The sequence below is a fragment of the Natator depressus genome, chromosome 2 (genome assembly GCF_965152275.1).
Source record: "Natator depressus isolate rNatDep1 chromosome 2, rNatDep2.hap1, whole genome shotgun sequence".
Taxonomy (NCBI): domain Eukaryota; kingdom Metazoa; phylum Chordata; order Testudines; family Cheloniidae; genus Natator; species Natator depressus.
Genome location: NC_134235.1, coordinates 196,717,065 through 196,735,721, shown reverse-complemented (window position 1 = coordinate 196,735,721; position 18,657 = coordinate 196,717,065).

The window sequence follows — 18,657 nt, the reverse complement described above, 5'->3', positions numbered from 1 at the left end:
CCTGTCCTGTAGTAGGTGACTTCTGGGTACTCTTCTGGCTCTGTCAGTCTGTTTTTTCACTTCAGCAGGTGGGTACTGTAGTTTTAAGAATGCTTGATAGAGATCTTGCAGGTGTTTGTCTCTGTCTGAGGGATTGGAGAAAATGGGGTTGTATCTTAGAGCTTGGCTGTAGACAGTTGATCATGTAGTGTGTCCCGGATGGAAGCTGGAGGCATGTAGGTAAGTATAGTGGTCAGTAAGTTTCCGGTATAGGGTGGTGTTTATGTGACCATCGCTTATTAGTATAGTAGTGTCCAGGAAATGGACCGCTTGTGTGGATTGGTCCAGGCTGAGGTTGATGGTGGGATGGAAATTGTTGAAATCATGGTGGAAGGCTTCGTTTCCATGGGTCCAGATGATGAAGATGTCATCAATGTAGCGCAAGTAGAGTAGGGGCGTTAGGGGACAAGAGCTAAGGAAGCGTTGTTCTAAGTCAGCCATAAAAATGTTGGCATACTGTGGGGCCATGCGGGTACCCATAGCAGTGCCACTGATGTGAAGGTATATATTGTCCCCAAATGTGAAATAGTTGTGATTGAGGACAAAGTCACAAAGTTCAGCCACCAGGTTTGCTGTGACATTATCAGGGATACTGTTCCTGATAGCTTGTAGTCCATCTTTGTGTGAATGTTGGTGTAAAGGGCTTCTACATCCATAGTGGCCAGGATGGTGTTTTCTGGAAGATGACCAATGGATTGTAGTTTTCTCAGGAAGTCAGTGGTGTCTCGAAGATAGCTGGGAGTGCTGGTAGCGTAGGGCCTGAGGAGAGAGTCCACATAGACAGACAGTCCTGCTGTTAGGGTGCTAATGCCTGAGACGATGGGGTGTCCAGGATTTCCAGGTTTATGGATCTTGGGTAGCAAATAGAATACCCCTGGTCGGGGTTCTAGGCATATGTCTGTACAGGTCTGTTCCTGTGCTTTTTCAGGGAATTTCTTGAGCAGATGGTGTAGTTTCTTTTGGTAATCCTCAATGGGCTCAGAGGATAATGGCCTGTAGAATGTGGAGTTAGAGAACTGCCTAATTGGAATATGAACAAGGGGTTGCTAGGCAGCTCTCTAACTCCCCCAACTATTTCACATAGTTGACAGACCAGTCCTCGCTTACAGACAGCCCCCCAACCTGAAGCAAATACTCACCAGCAACCACACACCACACGACAAAAACACTAACCCAGGAACCTATCCTTGCAACAAAGCCCGATGCCAACTCTGTCCACATATCTATTCAAGTGACACCATCATAGGAACTAATCACATCAACCACGCCATCAGGGGCTCATTCACCTGCACATCTACCAATGTGATATGTGCCAGCAATGCCCCTCTGCCATGTACATTGGCCAAACTGTACAGTCTCTACACAGAAGAATAAATGGACACACATCTGACATCAGGAATCATAACATTCAAAAACCAGTAGGATAACACTTCAACCTCTCTGGTCACTCAGTAACAGACTTAAAGGGTGGCAATTTTGCAACAGAAAAGCTTCAAAAACAGACTCCAATGAGAAACTGCTGAACTGGAATTAATTTGCAAACTAGATACCATTACCTTGGGCTTGAATAGAGACTGGGAGTGGCTGGGTCATTACACAAATTGAATCTATTTCCCCATGTTAAGTATCCTCACACCTTCTTGTCAACTGTCTGAAATGGGCCATCTTGATTATCACTACAAAAGTTTTTTTTTCTCCTGCTGATAACAGCTCATCTTAATTAATTAGCCTCTTAGAGTTGGTGTGGCAACTTTCACCTTTTCATGTTCTCTGTGTGTGCGTGTGTATATGTGTGTGTATATATATATATATATACACACACAGAGAACATTCTATGCATCTGATGAAGTGGGCTGTAGCCCACGAAAGCTGATGCTCAAATACATTTGTTAGTCTCTAAAGTGCCACACATACTCCTGTTCTTTTTTCAAAATGAGAGGCTCTCTTCCCCTCACAGAGAGAGGCGCTGACAGAGGGCCCAATTTAGCTTCTAGTGAAGTTAGTGAAAAGATTCTAATTGAATTCAGCAAGAATAGGATAAGGCCTAGAGTGAGTCCTGAGACCCCAAGAAAAGCCTCATGAGGCCAGAATTGATTAAGTGAAGGAGAGACTGCCTATGGGTATGTTATAGAGTAGGTCGTTCTGCCTCTCTTAAGTTCAGTTGCACCCATCTCTGTGGTGTCTAAGGAACTACCTCAGAACTGACTTCCTCTATCCTCCCACTGAGGAAAGGAATCAAGCTGAAATGGAGAGAGAAACCCAGTTACATAGGACCAAACTTCCGCTAGAGGTAAAGGAGACTGAGTTCTTCTCAAGTGCTATGGAGCTTAATGCAGGAGATGAAGTGACAACTGTGGGATGCTTTTTTGGCTCTGGTGATCATTAAAAATATCAATAGCTGGGTATGTGGTGATAATGAGAACCATTCAGTAACATGTGATTGGATACAAAATTACAAGCTCTCATGAGACCTTTAGGCAAACTTCTGCTGAGTATTCAAAAGGAGCCTATGGTTGTGGTACATACTAGTACCAACTGGGAGGTGTAAGACAGGGTGCATGGATGCTAAATTTAGACTACAAAGAAGAAAATTTAAATCAAGCTCTTTAGTATATCTTAATCTGAAATAGATTCATAGATACTAAGCTCAGAAGGGACCATCTGGGGTTCAACATCTAGAAGAAACTAGATGGGGGAACACCGGGTCTCAGTCATGGATGGTATAGAGCAGAGGGGTTCCAACGGATTAGGTACTGGGACGTTTTGGAAAGGGGTTGCCTATACAGCAAAGGGTGCGTTCCATTTTAAATAATGTGGGACAAGACTACTGGCATGGAGAACTGACAGGGGTTGGGAATTATTTAAACTGGGAGGTAAGGGAAAACTGACAGGTGCCGAGAAATGCTCAGGTTGGACGAAGAACCTACTACTGGCAGCTCAATGAAAGCCTCTACTTAGTGTGCGGCACCAGTGAAAAAAACAAAAACCAACCAACCAAACAGGATATGTAAGTAATAGGACAGAAAATAATACTGAAAATATTATCATGCCATGAATACTATGTTCAAGTCTGGTTAACCTCATCTCAGGAAAGATATGGAAACAGCAGTAGTCTAGAGATAGGGGATGAAAATGATTAGCGGTGTGGAAAGATTTCTGTATAAAAAGAGACAGAAAAGACTGGGACTATTTAATTAGGGATGAGACCAACAAGAGGGGACATGATAGAGATTACAGAATAATGACTAGTATGCAGAAAGTAAAGGGAGTGCCCCTACTTCCCTTATTCTTGTATGTTAGGGAGAGATTCAACTAAATTGAAACACAACACATTTAAATCTAATACAAGGATTTTTCCACATTGCATAACTAACCAATTGTATTAATTGCCACAAGGTATCAGTGAGACCAATTCTTTGTGAATCCTACTATGCTCATGGACAGTTACACTGAATGGGACTTTTAAAAGAATAAGGATATAGTCCTTCATGCTTCAGGGCATAATCCAAATATTACTTGATGGGGTTGGGTAGAAACTTCCCCTATCAGCAGAGTTATTCGGTAATTGTTGACTGCATGATTTCTTGCACCTTTTTCTGAAGAGCTGCTACTGCTCACCCTCAGAGGCAGGATACTGGATGAGAAAGACAACTGGTCTGATCTAGTATAGCAATTCCTGTGCAATTTAGAGCCTTTCATCTCTAGGTTACAGCTTTGAAACTGGCCTAAGCAAATGGTGTCTGGAAATCATTATCTGATCGCTACTATTAGTCAGTATTGTGTGTAAAATGAGCTAGTGTTTTCAGGCCACTTCTTAGTAGACAGGTAGCTGCACCAGAATTAGCACATCTGTTAGCAGTCTGCAGGAAGCCTGAACACTGAATGGGATAATGTACTAACCTTTTGTACCTAGTGGTGGTCTTTGCACAATTGGATTGAAGTGCACTGGCAGGAATTTAGTTTCCAGAGCTTTCGTTCTGACTAAAATCTTAATGCTCAATTCACTTAAACTACATCCAAAGAGGGAGGAAAAATAGGATTAAAAATCAAGTGGAAAATGTAGTGCGACTAGTCATAATGGCTAAACCCATTAGACCCTCTGATTAATCCAGCTCAGCCACAGTTTAACTGTGCTTCAATTTGATATGTTCAGAAATAATAAAAATAAAAAAGGTCTTGTGGGCAGTGTGGACATATTAACAGGATAAGTGAAGGTGACACACTTGGCCCAAAATATCAGAGTTGGTTTGTTGGCTGCAGAAGAATACTAAATATACCCAGGAATGTCTTTAGAGAAATCATGGTAATGCACTCGGAAGGGATTAATTTGCCACCAAAAATGCAGAAGCATGAAAACAAAAGGTAGCACGAAGGGATGTGAAATAAAAGCAGTTCAATTCCCCATGGCCAAATTTTAAAGAAATGGGGACATAAAGTGTGCCTGCAATATCAGAATAAGCAGTTGTAATTTTGTTGCATGCACAAAAACCTGTGTGTGCGTGAGGAATGGCTGTTTTTTCCAAACATTCATATGAACAACAAATAATTTGCACAAGTATTTGTGAGTAGCAAAAAAGAGCACAAACATGGTTCAAATAAACAGCTGTTCAGAATTTGAATGAGTGTTGGCATACACTGTTTTTCTGTATTTACCTAGCTCTGATAGATAGATAGATATTGTTCAGTATGTAGATGGTGCTGTTATAAGGGTGTATACCTGAACTTGACACTTTCCACTATATCTGTTTAGCTTTAAAAATACTTCAAACTGAAATGGAGTATGTTTAAAACAGTTTTTATATAACTTCATATAAATAATTAAGACACAATCCATTTTTTCCCTTGGGAGAAAACGCAGTTTGGAAATCCAAATCAAGTTATTATGGAACTGAGGTCATCTGGAGATGAATATTTTGAAATGTTGCTGGAACAGTCTTTATAGAGGGAAAATGCATGTTATTAAAGATTACTGAATTATATGGCTGCCAAGAAAAACAAAACAAAAACCAAAAAAACTCCATATGGTTCTAAATGAAAAGAGAAGACCTGGATTTAGGTGAGTCATTCTTAAAATGGTGCACCGGTTAGAAGAAACATTTTCAAGTGCAAAGAAAATAGTATTAAAATTATATGAATAAAATAACTTCAGAGTTATTTTGGCAAGAACTAATACTATCCTGAAGGGATTTTGACTTCTTAAAATGAGAAGACAGGGCTGCAGTTTGCTTTTGAAAAGCTCTAGAGCTGATCCTGTTGTATGAGAGCTTTGCCACATACCTCAATAGGAGAGAGTTTTTTTCTTCACCTTCCCCATTGTTTGTAATGAAAACCCAGTGTTTACTAGATGGTGCAGTTGAAGTGACATTGCGGCAGGAGGTACAGAAATTCTTTGACTTGGGAGTGAGGCTCTTCTTGAGTTAGGGTAAAAAGTTGTTTGTAGTTGGCTTTGATTCTGCTCATCCTCACACATCTGAGACCATTTAAATGAAAATGGCACAAGCCTGTCATGTGAATCTACCAGAACGTTTGATTTCGTCTAAACTGACTTCTCAGTCATTTATGTGGTGTATTGATTCTGGAGAGGTTGTCAAATGTGGCTTTAAGGAGAAAATGAAGATTTGGAGTCTGCTTCTTTACTGTGTCACATTGTTTTTGTTTTTTTTTTAACTGCACTGAATTCATGTTCTTTGCCCTTAATCTCTAGTTTTCTCCAGAGTATTATACCAATGATTGAGGCCTGAGATAGGGTTCAGTGGGGAGTAGTAGAAGCATGTTAAAATTGGCATTTCAAAAGGACATTGCCATGTTCCACAGTGACACCAAAATTGGGCATTTACACCACGTGCTGTATAGGTGTGTGTATATATAGGAGTGACAAACCTTTTAAAAAAATACTTTCAGCACCCTCACCCATTGAGGCGCACATATCTTTTTATTACTCAAGCTGATATTTTGTGGGCATTAGATTTAGAAAGTAATCCAAACTAATCATCATCGCTAAGAAGCTTAGACATGATGGGTGAGGATATGTAGATTGTTCTCTTCATGTTCACAGCCACAAACATTATCTTAACTGGTTGGTTGAATCACACTCTCACAAATATGCTTATATTGACTTTTGAGATAATTGTGATGGGGCATTTGCCCCACACTGGCAAGGAAGTGGCTGTTAGAGCCCTAGGGAGGCTCTACAAGAAGCAGCCAATAGGAGAGGTGCTGTAAGGAGCAGCCAGTCAGGGCCTAGCAGGCCTAGATAAAAAGAGCCACAGGACAGAGCACGGTCAGTTGCTACTGGGAGCTCAAGGAATGAAGACTGTTTTTAACAGGCTGAGAGACCTGCAGCACCTTGGACAGAGTAATTGCTGGCAGACACTGGGGGAGAAAGAGGCACTCCTGGCTGGTGGCCGAGGCTGCGTAGTTGCAGGTCCCAAGGAAAGGTGAAGAAGGTGCTGGAGCCATGGGGAAGTGGGTCAGGGAGATATAGCAGCAGTGAGAGGAATTTGAGGTGCAGCAGGAGGCTGCAATTCACAGGGTTCCTCAGCTGGGACCCAGAGTAGATGGCAGGCCTGGATCTTCCTAACTTGCCACTGGGGAAGTGGCTGGACTGTAGAACTGGGATAAACTCCTCCCCACCTCCCTGGAAGGGGGAAAACATGGATGGTGGCATGGCTGGAGGGCTAAGTTATGAAGAGGACGCTGTGGAATTTGGGTCTGCAGGTGGAGACAATGATGGGAGAGGCATCATCAGGAGAGGGCATGCCACCTGAGAGAGCTAATCCCCAAGATGGCCAAAAGCTCCAAGACAAAATAATAATGAATGGATCATTGACTAAACTGCAGCTGATAGGTGATTATAATTTTCCTTAATACGGAAATATTGCAGAGTTTTAGTTTGTTTGAAAGATTACAGTAACTGAACAATGACTATAAAAACAAACATGTATAAGAATAACAATGAAGGTAAGACACACACAAAAGCATCTAGGTAGTCTCACAATCAGAAGAAGGCACTTAAAAGTTGTGTCAAGAGGAGGAAAGATGTTTTCAAGGCCAATCTAATTTAGAATTTTCATGTTCTTTGTCAACTCAGATCAGTATTGCTTCTGCTGCTATGCACCCTGTCTAACTTTGGATTCACATAAACATTGTTAATTCAAAAGGTTGACTCCTATTTTACTATTGTTGGATTACCATTTCATTTAAGAAACACAATAAAAATTGGAGGAGGGTGGGGACAGAGTTGTTAAAGGAGTTGAACCAAATTGCTTGTTGTCAAGAAATAGAACGTTTTGGGGGTGGTTTCCATTGAGCCACAATTTCTTTATTAGAAATGGCAGCAGCCATTTTATGGATTGTTCATCTGCAGCATATTAAAAATAGCTCATGGGCCTTTTGGAATAAAAAATGTTTGTTAATCAGAGTAATATAAAGCGTCTGTTAGTGTAGCTCACGCAAAATGTTATAATACTCAAATCAGATTCCCCTTTGAAAAACTCTGAATAGTCAGATAAAAATAATACAAGAAATTGAGGAAATTAGTGAAGGGCTTCTACACATAGGGGAACTTGTTAGAAGGAGGTGGTTATTGATTTTGTGATTACAGGCCACATTCAGTCTAAATGACTCCTATGAGTGCAGTCAGCTAGACAGATGTCTATCTTCTATCAGTTGCACCTGCAGTTAATTGAGTCTGCAATTAATGGGAAGCTAGTTTTCAAAATCAGACCCTGAGAGACGAGCAGGGGAAAAATAAACACTAGGAAAATACATATGATTTTCAGGTGTTGGGGGTGGGGAGAGATGTGTGTTTCCTGCCATCCAAAAAAAGAAAAAGACTTCCATTGTGTTTGGTGTTTCACATAGTTAACAAGGCAGATAGTGAAGTGTGTCACTGAAGAAGGTGTGACCTCACCAAACTGACACAAAAGATGAATCATGAATACAGGATACTTAAAAATGGATTTGAGCACAAATACAGTTTGTGTGCAGCAGATAAACAGAGAAGCAACCCTAGAGCAGGTGGAGCCATATCCTAAAATAAGTAGCACAGCTACCTTGGACAGCTGCTCCAGTCAGCTAGCACAAGGAGAAAGCCAAGAGTAGAAGTAGGCTGGGCTGCAACATAGTCAAGAAAACGAATGACATGATGAATGCATTGAGCTGGAAACAGCGAGCCTTCCAATTACTTTTTAGCAATGATGGATGGCTCCAAACTATGCATCAAAATGGTGCTGAGACATGGGGAAAGGGAATTACAATGTGGTGTTAAGAAAAAAAATATAAGGGATAGTGATGGATACCTGGGATATAGCCTGGAACTATGGGACCACTGTGCCCCCTTAACTCTCAAGCCTGGACTCTGTCTTACAACGCTATGCTAGTGACAAACAGGAAACTGTTCCAGATGCTGTCATCAGTTAGCCAACAACATGCAGAAACATACCCAAGTAAAGTGCATGAATGCTGTCTAAGCCATTAATGAATTATACAGAGGGAGACACCAGCAAATTCCCTCCAACCCCCAGTCTGGCACCCCAGAAATGTACCCTCTTACTTTGCTCAAGACCTTTTCTTGAACAATGCAAGCTCATTAATTAGTTTGCCACCATGTCAAAGTGGACACCCACCTGCCTTTGTAATCTGAGAAGATTACCCAAGCTCTTTAGAGAAACTCACTGGTAAAGATAAAACATTAAAATAAGTTTAACTACAGAAAAATAGATTTAAGTGATTTATAAGTGGTCATTACCTAACAAAATAAATATACAGTCTAAATCCACAACTTTCAGACTAAGCAAGATTTGAATCAAACAGCTTTTCTCACCCCACTGGATGTTGCAGGCAGTTGCAGTTCTTAATACACAGGTTGAATTTCCGTCTCAGCCTGGGACCAATCTCCCCAGTTCAAAGTCTTTGTCTTCCCAGTGTTCTTGTTGCCTTCAGAGTATGTTGGGGAGGAGAAAGAGGTTGTCTCATAATGCCACTGACCCTTATGTTATACTCTCAGTTCATGTTCCTGGAAAAATACTGGCCCAGACATGTCTTGGTGGGCCTTGCTGAGTCACAGAGTTGAACAATCCCCAGGGTGTGGGGCTTGCACAACTGTCTCTTATTGAACTGTAAATCTCCTGCAGGTCAATGATTGTTTAATGCCTGTCTGGGTGTGGGTCACTTTGTTGCCACTGGAGAACTAGCAGACTCCCAGACTTGCAACATATTTCAATAACAACCATATAACAAAATCTCATAACTTCATACAGACTAATATATATATTTTGACAACAATGAGTTTCAGCAGATCATGACCTTTCATACGATACCTTACAAGGCATGCTTTGTATGAAATATCACAACTATATACCAATGATGAATATAGGGGCTACAGGGTGCAACTTTGAGGTACAGTGCGTCACAGGGATACAATAAATTAAGTCAATATTAGTGAGAAGATGTGGCAAAACTCAGCAGGGTATTTAGTACAACTCATCTCCCTCCATGAGGTAAATGAATAGCAGTGGCCAAAATATGAGATGAATTCATAAACTTGGGTGTCATGCCCTATGACTGGAGAACTGCTAATACAGTACCAGTTTTTAAGAAAGGGGAAAAAGTGATCCAGGAAACTACAGGCCTGTTAGTTTTACTTCAGTTGTATGCAAGGTCATTGAATAAATTTTGAAAGAGGAAGTAGTTAAGGACATAGAGGTAAAAGGTAATTGGCATAAAATGGAACATGGTTTTACAAAAGGTAGATTGTGCCAGACAAACCTGATCTCTTTGAGAAGATAACTGATTTTTTAGACAAAAGAAATGCAGTAGATCTAATCTAGCTGGATTTCCGTAAGGTAATTCATGAAAAGTAAGTAAGTATAGTTCCACATGGGAAATTATTAATTAAATTGGAAAAGATGGGGATTAATATGAGAACTGAAAGGTGAATAAGGAACTGGTTAAAGGGGACACTACAAAGGGTAATACTGAACAGTGAACTGTCAGGCAGGAGGGAGGTTATTAATGGAGTTCCTCGGGGATTGGTCTTGGGACTAATCTTATTTAACATTTTCATTTAAGGCCTTGGCATAAAAAGTGGGTGTGTGCTAATAAAATTTGTGAATGAAACAAAGTGGGAGGTATTGCCAATACAGAGGAGGACTGGAATGCAAGAAAATCTGAAGGGCCTTGAAAACTGGAGTAATAGAAATGGGATGAAATTTAATAATGCAGAGAAGAAGGTCATGCACTTAGGGACCAACAACATGAATTTTTGCTATAAGATGGGGACTTACCAGTTGGATGTGACAGAGGAGGAGAAAGACCTGGGTGTATAGGTTGATGACAGAATGACTATGAGCTGCCAATGTGATGTAGCCATGAAAAAGGCTAATGCAATCCTAGGATGCGTTAGGAGAGGTATTTCCAGGGGAGACAGGGAAGTTGTACAAGGCACTGATGAGACCTTCTCTGGAATGCTGTGTGCAATTCTGGTGTCCCATGTTTAAGAAAGATGAATTCAAAATGGAACAGGTGCAGAGAAGGGCTGTGAGGATGATCAGAGTAATGGAAAACCTACCATACAAGAGGAAACTCAAGGAACTTGGCTTGGTTAGCCTAACCAAATGAAGTCTGAGGGGAGATATGATTGTTCTCTATAAATACATCAGAGGGATAAATACTAGGAAGGTAGAGGAATTATTTAAGTTAAGCACCAATGCTGACACAAGAACAAATGGATATCATCTGTCCATCAACAAGTTTAGGCTTGAAATTAGATGAAGGTTTCTAACCATCATAGGAGTGAAGTTTTGGAACAGCCTTCCAAGGGGAGCAGTAAGGGCATGATAAGCTTATGGAAGAGATCGTATGAGGAGATTGCCTACATTAGCATGTGTCCCATCTACAACTGCTTGTAGCAAATATCCTCAATGGCCAGAGATGGGGCAGTAGATGAGGAAGCTCTGAGTTACTACAGAGAATTCTTTCCCAGGTGTCTGGCTGGTGAGTCTTGCTAACATGCTCAAGGTCCACCTGATCACCATATATGGGGTCAGGAAGGAATTTTCCCCCAGGTCAGATTGGCAGAGACCCGGGGAGGGGAGGGAGGGGCGGTATCTCTTTCTTCTGCAGCCTGGGGCATGGATCACTTGCACATTTAAACTAGTATAAATGGTGTATTCTCTGTAACTTGCAGTCTTTAAGACATGATTTGAGGACTTCAGAAACTCAGCCAGAAGTTATGGGTCTATTATAGGAGAGTGTGGGTGAGGTTCTTTGACCTGCCATGTGCAGGAAGTCAGACTAGACTATCACAATGGTCCCTTCTGGCCTTAAAGTCTCTGAGATTCATTTTAATGGAGTGCAATGAGACAACCTCAGTGCCTCACAAAACTGAATTAAAGAACAAAGGGTCAAATTCTTCCCTCAGTAAAACCCATGTAACACAATAAAAGTCACTGTTGGATTGGTGTTATCATGTGCAGGATTTGTCCACAGTCTAAAATACTGCTATCGTAGTCTGGGCTTCACAAATTTGTAATTACATATTTTTAATTCAAGAATTATAAGGAGCAGAATACCGAAAAGTAACTGCATTTGTTACATGTGAACACATCTGCCAAATAAGCTTTTGTCCTCGATGCCATTCTCAAGGTCAGAATGAATAGAATCTGTAGTGACCTAGAAGAGGCTACTTCAGCTGTCATTTGAGGATGATGCATTCTGCTATGACAAGATTTGTGGCTGGGGTTTTCAAAGGAGCCCGAGGGAGTTAAGCATCCAAATCCCATTCAATGAGATTTGGGCACCCAGCCTAAAGGCATAAGGGACGACAAATTCAAAGGTTTGATATATACTCTGTCTTTTGTGAGCAGAAATGCCCTTTTGCTTGTGAAGTTACACATTTTGCCTGCAGAAATGCAAGTTTACACAGACATGACAGGTATATATGGCTTTTTGTGAGTAGACCCCATTATCTCTTTTAAAGAAAAAAATGCCCAAAATGTCCTGCCTAAGTGCTAACAAAAACCCAACCTTTGATCAGGTTATAAATGTTTGGTGTAAATTCAGTATTGCTGCATGTATTTGGCTGAATCTCTGATGTCCTGTGGAGTCCTCATGTATCTTTTGTACTTCAGGAACTTTTATCTTTTAGAAATGCTTATCAGCTCGAGAAATAACTCTGTTCTTTCACCTAGCAATGCCAACTTCCCTCCCCTGTTTTTAACTTTTCCTTTTGTTATTGTGTTTAATTGAATTACATTTCTGACTCATGCTGAGTGTGGTATACTATGGTTCTCGCATTTGTTGTTATCAATGAATAGAGATAGGCCTCAGCCAAATCCCTATGTCTGAACCACCTTGAATTTTGGGTGGAGTTGAAATTTCAATCTGAATTTTTCACTTTGGATCCATCTCCACCAATAACCCTTAATTGTCTTAGAGAGTTGGAGTGAGTCTCCTTTATACAGGAAGACTCTAAATCTAAACACTAAAAATAACCTTTCAAATTCCATAACTGAGCTAGTTCTGAGGGTTGTCTCCCACAAAGTACATAAAATACTATTGATTTGACCTCAGCTCCACAATTTATTTTACTGAATTTTCTTACAGCTGTAATCCCACTATATGTGCATTTTTAGAATCGCTTTTTATAAGCAGAATAGCTGGGAGAAGGGCTAGTCTAGTAGTGTCACCAGTATATAAGAATGGCCACTGGGGCAGACCAATGGTCTGTCTATCCCAGCATCCTATCTTCTAACAGTGGCCAGTACCAGATGCTTAAAAGAGGGAATGAACAGAACAGGGCAAGTACCAAGTGATCCATCCCCTGTTGTCCAGTATCAATTTATGGCAGTCAGACCTAGGGACACCCAGAACATGGGGCTGCATGGCTAACCATCTTGGCTAATAGCCGTTGATGGACCTATCCTCCAGAAACTTATCTAATTTGTTTTTTGACCCCAGTTATACATTTGGCCTGCACAACCTCCCCAGGCAACGTATCCCACAGGTTAACTGTGCACTGTGTGAAGAACTACTTTCTTACGTTTGTTTTAATCCTGTTACCTATTAATTCCATCAGGTGACCTCTGGTTATTGTGATATGTGAAAGGGTAAATAATGCTTCCTTATTCACTTTCTCCACACCATTCATGATTTTATGATATCCCCCTTAGTTGTCTCTCTTAAGTTGGACAGTCCCAGTCTTTTAAATTTCTCCTCACATGGAAGCTGTTCCATATCCTTAATAATTTTTGTTGCCCTCCTCTGCACTTTTTCTAATTTGAGATGGCGTGACAAGAACTGCATGCAGTATTCAAGGTGTGGGCATGCCATGTACTTACCATAGTGACCCTATGATATTTTCTTTCTGATTATCTATCTCTTTCCTAATGTTTCCTAACGTTGTTAGCTTTTTTGAATGCTGCTGCATGCTGAGCAGATTTTTTTCAGAGAACTATCCATGATGTCACAAAGATTTCTTTCTTGAGTGCTAACAGCTAATTTAGACCCCAGTACAGCTGAGGTTAATTTTTTTCCAATGTGCATTACTTTGTACTTATTAACGTTGCATTTCTTCTACCATTTTGTTGCTCTGTCACCCAGTTTAGTGAGATCCCTTTATAACACTTCACAGTGTGCTTTGGCCTTAACTGTTTTGAGTAATTTTGTATCATCTGCAAACTGTCACCTCACTGCTTACCCCTTTTCCAGATAATTTATGAATATGTTGAAGAGCACTGGTCCCAGTACAGATTCTTGGGGGACTCTGCTATTTACCACTTTCCATTGTGAAAACTGACCATTTATTCCTACCCTTTGTTTTCTATCTTTTAACCAGTTTCTGATCCACGAGAGGACCTTCCCTCTTATCCTATGAATACCTATTTTGCTTAAGAGCCTTTTGTGTAGGACCTTGTGACAGTCTTTCTGAAAGTCCAAGTACACTATATCAGCATGCTTGTTGACACCCTCACAGAACTCTAATAGACTGGTGAGGCATGATTTCCCTTTATAAAAGCTGTATTGAACTTCAACAAATTGTGTTCATCTATGTGTCTGATAATTCTGTTATTTACTATAGTTTCAGCCAATTTTTCTGTCTGGTACTAACATTAAGCTTATCAGCCTATAATTGCCAAGATCTCCCCTGGAGACTTTTTAAAAAATTGGTGTTGCATTAGCTACCCTCCAGTCATCTGGTGCGGGGGCTGATTTAAGTGATATCTTACATACCGTAATGAGTAGTTCTGAAGGAATTCAAATACAAAATTGCAGAACTCTTGGGTCAATACTGTCTGGTCCTGTTGACTTATTACTGTTTATCAATTTGTTCCAAAACCTCCTCTATTGACACCACAATTTGAGACAGTTCCTCAGATTTTTCACATAAAAATGGCTCAGATGTGGGAATCTCCCTCATATCCTCTGCAATGAAGACCAATGCAATGTAGCTTCTCTGCAATGGCCTTTTCTTCCTTTAGTATTCCATTAGAACCTTGATTGCCCAGTGACCCCACTGATTGTTTGGAGGCTTCCTGCTTCTGATGTACTTCAAAAAAATTGGTAGTTTTTGTGCCTTTTGCTAGTTGCTCTTCAAATTTAGGCCTGCCTAAATATACTTTTACACTTGACTTACCCGAGTTTATGCTCCTTTATTTTTCCTCAGTTGGGTCTGACTTCCAATTTTTAAAGGATGCCTGTAGCGAAGAGGCATGGCCACCCTTGGAGACTGGCAGTGAGAGGCAGCCAGATGCCCTCTGGTGGGAAGAACCTGGAAGGCCACGCTTTCCATGCTGGAAGCAGAGGGGCAGGACAGGAAAAGGAAGTATAAAAGGTGGGCCCTGTAACTGAGTTGGGAAGCAGCTGCCAAGGGAGACAGATGTGTTCTTCCCACTGGGGATGCAGAGCCTGCAGAAGACTTTTGTTTTCCCAAAGAGGGTCCCAAGATACCCATACAACCAGACACGCTGGATGCTGAAGAGTTGTTGGGACTGCCACTTGCAGTGTACCCTGGGGAGACAGAAGATGATCCTTGGAAGGTGCACCCGAGGGGGAGTATAGGAAGCAGGCTAGGAGAACCAGACTACCATCTGGCTGTGTCACCACCGGAGACTTGGTCAGTGTGTTGCGAGTGGATTCTCCGCTGACCCAGTGGCAGACCACTCTGCTGCTGTTCGGGCCTTGGGCTGGGACATGGTGGAGTTGGGCAGGCCCATGTCCACCCTGCCACCCTTCCCCTGGAGTGGCAGTACTCCTCCCTTCCCCCCTTAGGTCAGGAGACCTGTGCTTGCTGGGGCACTCACCTCTTGCTGGAGTCCCTAGACTGTGTTGGGGTGCTCACCCCTGCCTGAAGGCCAGGATCCTAGACCCTTATCTGCTCTACCCTGCTTGAGGATTGGAGTTCTAGACTGCTTGGTGCCACGCCCTGCCTAAGGTCACGGGCCTGCGAACTGGTCACTGCCTTAAGATTTGAGCCCTAGAGACAGCTAATTTCCCCCTGTACAGACTGTTGTTCCAGGTGCGTGACAGCGAAGAGGTGTGGCCATCTTCAGAGATTGGCAGTGAGAGGCGGCCACATAAGCCTACACCTCTACAATGCCTTTGTGCTTCTAACCTCCTCTTTTATTCTGCTGGTAAACCATGGTGGCATTTTTTTTTTTTGGTCGACTTACTGTGGGTTATTTTTGTTTGTTTATTTATTTATTTATTTTTTAATTTGTGGTATACATTTAGTTTGAGCCTCTGTTATGGTGTTTTAAAATAGTTTCCATGCATATTTTGGGCATTTCACATAGCTACATTATTTTATCATCCATAATACTAACTGTATAATCAGCATTGCTGAAGTATGCTTCCAAGGAACATGTTGTGAGATTGACATAGATATTATATGTCGTCTTTAATAATTAAATGTTAGGTTACTTAGTAACTAAATATTTCCTTCTTTGTTCTTGAAAGTAGAACATAGTAATACTGTCTGCTATAATGTTATTCTTATTCCCGTTCTCTACAGAGCTCATGACAAATGTCCTTAGAATATCTGAGAGACTTCAGAGAATTTATGGTTGGAGATATTGGACATACAATAGAGGGTCAAATTTTGAAATAATGTCCTTCATTTGTTTGTGTGCTGCTCCAAAATTCTGCACTCACATGTCTATTTTGTGTATGATCTTAATGGTGTGCATCAGTACATCCCCAGTACTCACATATTTAGCACAAGTCAAGTACAAATAGGGTTTACATATGTATTATTTGCACAAACAAATGATAACCTGTAAACAGAACTTCATGCTGAATGAATGCTTATACAGTTGAGCCTGCGTAGGGGACGCTGGTTTCAAATCCCTTCCAAAATTTAGCTTAAGACCTGTATGTTGAAGTTGGGACCAGCTTCTGTTAATTTTTTGATCTCAGCCACAAAAAGATTATTTCCCCCTTTTGGCTTTGTATCAAACTTATCAATGTCAAATTTGAACAAATGCCATATTTTTCCTATTTCTTTTAATGGTTATTTAAGGCTCCAGTTTCCACCACCTAGTATGTAGATTTAGGAAGGGTTTACTCATACAAATTACATATATTTTTCTACCCTTCTCACCAGCCCTCCTATGTTGCTTGTTGTCTTAGCACACTGCTGACCTCAAAATTCAAGTCAGGACCCCCCTAATCTAAGGGCATTTGTTCTAACTGGTGAGCTTAAAAGGAGCCTCCTTTGATACCCCTCAACACCACTTAAGCTCAGAGCTGTGCTAACCTTGTTTGAGCAGGAAATCTCTTGGAATGTTTGATAAAAGACTTTACTTTTTTTGTAAGTTGGGAAGAACAACTTTTACAAGGCCCCAAGGCTTAATAACAGCAAAGCTGATCTCAGGTTCTGTGCTATTTGGGTTCTTATACTTTACCCATTGCTGTGGTGTCGAGTTCTTCCCTCCTTTCTCTCTTGCCCACTCCCCAGGGGGAAAAATTGGATGTGTATTAAATATAGTAATAATTAATGTAGGGTGTGATGTATGTTTATATTAGCAAAAGCAAGGTTAAAGAAGTACACTGTACACTTGAAACAGAAGGTAGTGAGGTTTGTGATGCTTCTCATGTCTCAAGGGAGTTCATTCCACAGTCTTTGACTGGCCCCCAAGAATGCTGGGCCTGCACAGAAAAGCTCTGCTTTTGTAATAGGCACTGGTTGTTCTATCATACAGGAGGAATAGATTTCTTGATGGTGATAGCAGACCAAGAGCCCTGGGCAACCTTTTAGGAACCCCATCCCTATATTCTTAAATCCTTTGGTGGTAAGGATTAAGATCTTGAACTGGACATGATATTCTATGGAAAGTCAATGTAGCAAGTGAAGGACGTCTGATGTGCCTGCCAAAGCTTATATTGCTGCATTTTGCATTTCGCATTTCTACAGCACCACAACTATGAGAACATAAACAGGAAAACTCAAGTCAGTCACAACCAGTATTTTCAGATAGCAATCCCTAATGCAATCAACTATGCATAATAGAGGGATCTTTCTCAAAAACCTACGTCAAGAAATTAACCAGATAATAATTTCCAAATAGAAAGTCAGGTGAAGATACATAAAGAAAATCCTGCTTACATATTGCACCCTGCTTGCATACTGCATCCTTCATGGGTTATTTTTTAGGGCTGTCAAACACTTAAAAAAATAACTGTGATTAATCTCTGTTTAATCGCACTGTTATATTTTTTTCTACATTTTCAAATATATTGATTTCTGCATTCAGAAATCAATATATTCAAATATATTGAATTCTGCATTGATTTCAATTACAATGCAGAATACAAAATATAGAAAGCTCCATCTATATTTTATTACACATATTTGCACCATAAAGTGCAATCTACAAGGTGAAGCATGAAGGGGCATATGAATGTTTAGCATATCTGGCACGTAAATACCATGCAATGCCGGCTGCAAAAGTGCCATGTGAATACCTGTTCTCACTTTCAGGGGACATTGTAAATAAGAAGTGGGCAGCATTATCTCTCGTAAATGTAAGCAAAATTGTTTGTCTGAGCAATTGGATGAACAAGAGGTGGGACTGCACAGACTTGTAGGCTCTAAAGTTTTGCATTGTTTTGTTTTTGAGTGCAGTTATGTCAAAAATAATTCTACATTTGTAAGTTGCATTTTCACAATAGATTGCACTTCAGTACTTGTATGAGGTGAATTCAAAATTTTTTTCATTTTTTATAGTACAGATATTTGTAATCAAAAATAATAAAGTGAGCCCTGTACACTTTGTATTCTGTGTTGTAATTTAAATCAATATATTTGAAAATGTAGAAAAACCTCCACAAATATTTCAATTGGTATTCTATTATTAACAGTGGGATTAAAACGGCGATTAATCGCCATTAATTTTTGTAATCCTGTTTTGTTTTGAGTTAATTGCTTGAGTTAACTGGAATTAATTGACAGCCCTGGTTAGTTTGTATTCTAAGGTTGTAAAATGCTCAGAGCAGGAATTAGTGCTTCCTATATGTGCTCCTAGCTCCGAGCACATTTTGGATGCTAGCACAAAATACATATATGATGAACACTACTACTGAATATGAAACTCCAGTGGAAAAAATATAAACTTTCCC